This window comes from Symphalangus syndactylus, chromosome 2, assembly GCF_028878055.3.
Source record: "Symphalangus syndactylus isolate Jambi chromosome 2, NHGRI_mSymSyn1-v2.1_pri, whole genome shotgun sequence".
NCBI lineage: Eukaryota > Metazoa > Chordata > Mammalia > Primates > Hylobatidae > Symphalangus > Symphalangus syndactylus.
Genome location: NC_072424.2, coordinates 103,860,190 through 103,866,189, shown reverse-complemented (window position 1 = coordinate 103,866,189; position 6,000 = coordinate 103,860,190). Strand labels below are relative to the sequence as shown.

General features: G+C 40.5%; 1 protein-coding gene across 1 annotated transcript in view; it reads right to left on the bottom strand.

Annotated features, from left to right (window-relative positions):
- Positions 1 to 605: 605 nt before the first annotated feature.
- TRMT11 (tRNA methyltransferase 11 homolog) overlaps positions 606 to 6,000 on the bottom strand; it is a 124,217-nt gene continuing 118,822 nt past the window's right edge. The window contains exons 14-16 of the transcript XR_010116592.1: positions 4,025 to 4,148; positions 3,262 to 3,473; positions 606 to 2,489 (exon numbers count right to left, since the gene is read on the bottom strand). The gene's annotated coding sequence lies outside the window, so the exon portion shown is untranslated. The remainder of the gene's footprint in view (positions 2,490 to 3,261; positions 3,474 to 4,024; positions 4,149 to 6,000) is intronic.

The window sequence follows — 6,000 nt, the reverse complement described above, 5'->3', positions numbered from 1 at the left end:
CCCCAGATTCTTGTTGTTTATGCCCTTGTATAACCCCATCTCCTTCAGATTAGGTAAGACTTGTGACTTGCTTCAAATCAATAGAATATAGCAAAGGAGATAGGAAGTCACTCTCATTATTACATTATGTTATGTAAGACTCCATCTTTCCAGCAAACTTGCTCCAAAGACTCTCTCAGTAGCTGTCTTGAAGAAGAAAATTGCCATTTTGTAAAAAGGCATATGAGAGAGAACCATGTAGCATGGACCTGGGGTGGAAAGGGCAGCCAATAATTGCTGAGAAAGGCTTCATCTGATAGCTAGCAAGAAGCTGGAGCCCTCAGTCTTACAACCACAAGGAAATGACTTTTGCCAACAACCTAAGTGAGTTTGGAAGGAGAACCATCTCCACTTGAGCCTCCAGATGAGAACTGAGCCTCAACTAACATGTTGATTGCAACTTTGAAGAGGACCAGTTAAGACATGCCCAACATCTGACCTACAGAATTATAATTACAGAAATATATGTGTGTTGTTTTAAGCCACTATGTCTGTGGAAATTTGTTAAGCAGCAATATATAACCTATACAACTTTAACTCAAATAAATACAAAGACAACTCAATTGTGCACTGTGGTGAATAGTATAAAAGACTCACTTTTAATCCTTTAGACAAAGCTAGAAGCAAGAAGGAGTTTACAATCTGGATGGAAAGATTAAACAAAATTAAACAATATCATATAACAAATGAGAATTAGCATAGGACCATTTATGATCAATTGCCAAATACATGAGGCAGGCATAAATTCTCCAAGTATGCTGTGGGAAGAGAGGTCACTGGGTCCCAGGAAGAGTTTACGATGGAAGTAGAGGAAGTTCCACAGTTCTTGCAGGATAAATAGAGCTTGCTTTGGCAGAGATGAGGAGTAACACATTTGAGACAGGAAATAGATAACAATTAACACATTCTGATCTCTGTAGAAATGAAAATGCCATTCTCCATGGGATGAACAATTATATAAGACAACAATTATATGACTTTGGCAAATTATTTTCTCTCTCTAAACCTCAGTTCCCTCTGCTGTAATACAGGAAAAGTAATGGTATCATCCTCCATAAGTTGTTTTGAAAGTCCAATAACAGAATTAAAGTGCTTAGCACAGTAAGAACCTGATACTTGTTTGCTATTATTATTGCCAATAGAACTTTTTTATACTTACTAGAAGAGAGTGCAGTTCAGTAAAAGAACTGCCATTATACCAGACCCTTTAAGTCAGCTCAGAGTCAAGCTAAGAGTCTCAGTCTCTTCTCTGGGCCATTCCAAGGACACGTTGCCTTCAGTTCCTGCTTCCTGCCTTCCTGCCTAGCATTGTTAGGCACTTTTATGACAATAAAGATTCTCATACTAAATCACTGGGCAACTCGAGAACAAAGGGCTTGTTGATTTCATCTTCTTAACTCTCACCAGGTCCAAAACAAAGCTTGGCATCTAGTAAATCCTCCTGAAGTGGTTTGCTTTTGTGTTTTTCAACGACGAGGCCAGCATCGCAGGAGGCTGGGGACTGTGGGGGGTGGCAAAGATAAAGATATTGCTCAAAATTCATCCTATGTCCTTTGAAGTGTTTTGCTTAAGGTTTCAGAATTTAATCCCACCCTGTCCAGCTTCAGGGGAATTTTTCTGGCCCAGTTAATATAGTTAGTTCAAACTTTATTTTATTTAATATAGCTGTTGGCTACCATGGACACATTCTTTTCTTCTTTTCTTTCAGAGTTCATCTCAAGAGATGTTTCTTGTTTGCAAGTCTCTCCACAATAATTAATTGCCATGATCAGCAGCAACCTGAGGAGGTCCCATCCATTTGTATGTTTGCAAGCTGCACTGCCTCCATGGAGAGAGCACCCATCCCCTCTCTTGCACCAAAAATTCAAATTTAGAACGTACTACATCTATCTGGCATTTATAAACATGAGGCATATGTGAGTCTTCTGGTTAGCTGATGGTATCTACAGTCTTCCTGTTGTTCAGCACTGACACTGGAACATAAGTCCCAGGAGTTTACTGGAATATTCACATATGGTCAAATATTATGGCATCTTGGTATATTTGAGATGCAGTGTGTTTTCACACAGACAATTGGCATCTGGCTTGAATGTTGAAAGGTATGGAGGGAAACGGAGATGCCAATAGGAAATCAAAAGAACAGAGGAGCATGAAGAATCGCCTTTCTCCCAACCAAAAGAGAACTGGAAATGCAGCAGCTTCCTCAGATGATCAGCTGTCCACGTCTGAAAATTCAGTGTGCCTCCAGGGTATTTTCACTTGAAATTAATCCAGAATGTTGTTTCCTTCAAATAAGTGAAAAAGACCTGAACAACTGAGTTGATTTATTTTAAGAACTGAAGTCTATAAGAAGAGGATGTGGAGGAAAGGCTTGAATTCCATCTCTACAACTTACCAGCTGTGTGTCCTTGGGCGAACTGCATAACCTCTCTGCACATTGGTTTCATCATCTATAAAAATGGCAACAGATACACCTGATGCTTTACTGCACTGGGTAGTTGTGATTCTGATTAATATGAAGTAACATATATAGTCTTATAAAATATAGAATAGTATTATTATTAGCTTCATTGAATCATTTTGTAAGTGGAATATATATAATTAATTTCAAAGTTATTATTAATTGTAGTAAACAATTTCTTGTCTGCCTAAGAGCACATCTTTTCTGGGAACTGCCCCTCGACTATCTCCCTCCCAGTCCAGACTTCATCAGCTTTGTAGGAGTCTCCATGTTGAATAGCAAGGGTTCTCTACCCCTGGGCCACAGACCAGTACCTGTCCTTGGCCTGTTAGGAACCAGGCCGCACAGCAGGAAGTGAGCAGTGTGTTTCATCTGTATTTATAACTGCTCCCCACTGCTCACATTACCCCTGAGTAATGTGAGTAACCTCTGCCTCCTGTGAGATCAGCAGTGGCATTAGGTTCTCATGGAAGCGTGAACCCCACTGTGAACCGTGCATAGAAGTCATCTAGGTTGCATGCTCCTTATGAGAATCAAATGCCTGATGATCTGTCACTGTCTCACATCACCCCCACATGAGACCTGTCTAGTTGCAGAAAAACAAGCTGAGATCTCCCACTGATTCTATATTATGGTGAGTTGTATAATTATTACATTATATATTACAATGTAATAATAATAAAAATAAAGTGTGCAATAAACGTAAAGCACTTGAATCATCCCAAAACCATTCCCCTGACCCTTGTCTGTGGAAAAATTACCTTCCACAAAACTGGCCCCTGGTGCCGAAAAGGTTGGGGCCTGCCGTTGTATAGCACAAGTTCAGCCTGGCCACAGCTTACTGGGATGATATACTTAAGGCTTAGCCATATTCCTGTCCTCAGGGTATGTGACAGCACATTCCTTGTAGCAAATCCATAGAGCACATTCCTTGTAGCAAATTTTCTTGCTCAAGCTTGTTCAGGTCGGGTTTCTGTCACATGCAACAAGAAAGATTCCTAACACAATAACAAGCTAAGCATAAAAAATGGGGAAAATAATACTTTTAATGGAAAATAATGGAATAAGAAATGAGAAATAAGAAATAAGACTGCCTAAGCTATTTGGTTCCAGCTATTGAAATCTCAGTATTGTGACTAGACACACGACACAGCAAATCATAATCTCATAGTGCCTTAATCCTAATCTATAAAACGGAAATTCTCACCACCTTCAGGATGCAAAAATGATCTCTTATATCACCAAATATAATTGAAACCAACTCAAGAATCTCATACTGGCTTGGTCCTCCACTTCTCCTTCCTCTGCATCATCTCCTGAGAACTCTAGGAGGCTTAAATAAATTAAACAGGAGAGTCATCTAACTTTCAACTCAAAGCATGCAAAGAGTGTCACTGGTTGGCATGGTCTCTGGAAAGAGGGAAAAACTGCCAGCAGCACTACTCCCTTGGCACCATACTCCACCCAGCCTGCTGAGACCTGCCAGGCTTATCATGCTCAGCCAGGCCCCTCTGAAGTCCCAACTACCTACCAGGCTCCACACCCAGTCTGGTACAGGTGCCCAGCTCTTCCAGACCCACATCCACTTCTTCTCTCATTCCAGTCTCAAAAATCAACTCAGGAGTCTGACTGCTTTCCTTTTCAATCTCTGGGATTTAAAAAATAAAAATAACAATTGTTTATTCTACTTCTTTTTTTTTTTTTTCGTTTTGTGAGACAGAGTCTCGCTCTGTCATTCTGGATGGAGTGCAGTGGCACAATCTCAGCTCACCGCAACCTCCGCCACCCAGGTACAAGTGATTCTCTTGCCTCAGCCTCCCGAGTAGCTGGGATGACAGGTGGCTGCCACCACGCCTGGCTAATTTTTGAATTTTTAGTACAGATGGGATTTCACCACGTTGCCCAGGCTGGGCTTGCACTCCTGACCTCGGAAGGTAAGGGTTCCAACTTGCCATCCATGAAGTAGATCAGAGTCATCTGGAAAATCTCAGCACTAAGTCACAACTGTCAATACACGGAAAGTCAATTACCTAAAGCCCATTAGTTCTCACATCAGGTCACAGGTAGGTGGCCAAATTTTGATTGATGCACTAAATTTGTTTTCATTTTAATACAGGATATGTAGAGCAAAGCCATTATCCAGAGTCTTGCTGAGCAAGTAGAGAATGTGCAAATGAGAGCAAAGATGTGCGGTATTAACACCACACCAAAGTGCACAGATTTACTGAAATCTGGGGAAAATTTTCTCCCCTGAATTCAAAATACAACACGTTTGAAGAATTATACAATTCTATATAAATGCAATATATTCCTGAAGGACAACCAAATGATAAGAAGCTAACAATGAATAATTTAAGAATGCTACCAAGCTTCTAGCAATGAGAAGTAACTTCCAAAAGTGGTAGGCTGAGAAGCAACTCCTAGGTATATTTAATCCTATGTGACAGCTACCTAATTATGTACCTACCAACTGTGAATGACACATAGCCAGTTCTCAATACATATTTGTGGAGTTAATAGATCTTGTTGAATGCCTACATTTTCTGAATTAATTAGTAGCTTAAACCCATAATTTCTTACCTACTTTAAAAAAAATCCCCTTTGTGGAAATTTCCTAAACTACTGAAACATGAAAGAACAAAATGTTGTACCCATCTGTTTATCTAGGCCCAGGTGACAAATAGGGAAACTGATCCTTGAGTGATCACTAGAGTAAGGGAATGTCACAGAGATGTTAATATTCCTTAGTCAGCTTCTACTAACTACACTCTTCTCCAACTTTTCATAGCCCCTCATCCCCTGCCAATCTCATTTCACAAATTTCTAACAAGAGAATAAAGAAAGGAGGTAATTGCAATAATGTCGGAGGTGAAAGACAGAGAATTGCTGCTGGGGAGAGGATGCAAATGGGTTGTACAGTCACTGTGGTCTACAGGGAGTGATTTGAGGTACACTTTTTAAAAGCTCAGACCTTTATGGAACCAGAAATAACCACCATTCCTTCTTTTCCATTATAAAAATGCATCTGAAGTATGCTTTTATAAAAGGCAAATATGTCTAAAAGGAACATACACGATTCACATAGAATTATTCTTCAAAATTTAAATAGTATCCGAAACAAAGAGAAGACAAATTCTAAGGAGAGTGGAAGAGTTAGGAGTGGGCAGGACTGGGAGGAGGTGTCAAGACCTGCGGGAGAGCTGTGTAGCACCTGCCCCCAAGGAAATGAACGCAGCAGCAAACACATCAGGAGATCAGAGGTGGGAAGTGAGTGGACGCCAAGCAAACTTAGCTTAGCGGGTAGGGAAGGCAGGGAGGAGGAAAGGATTTTTTCTCCAGGGTGGCCTTCTGAGGCTAGAGGTGTGACCCATCCAGAAAAACAGTGGGGAAACTCCAGGCTAGACCACATACTCTTCCAGTTAGTGTTCTGGAAGAAATTTGGAATAATTCTTCAGGTCATTAAAATCCAGGGAAATTTTCAGGGAAATTATCCTACCCAG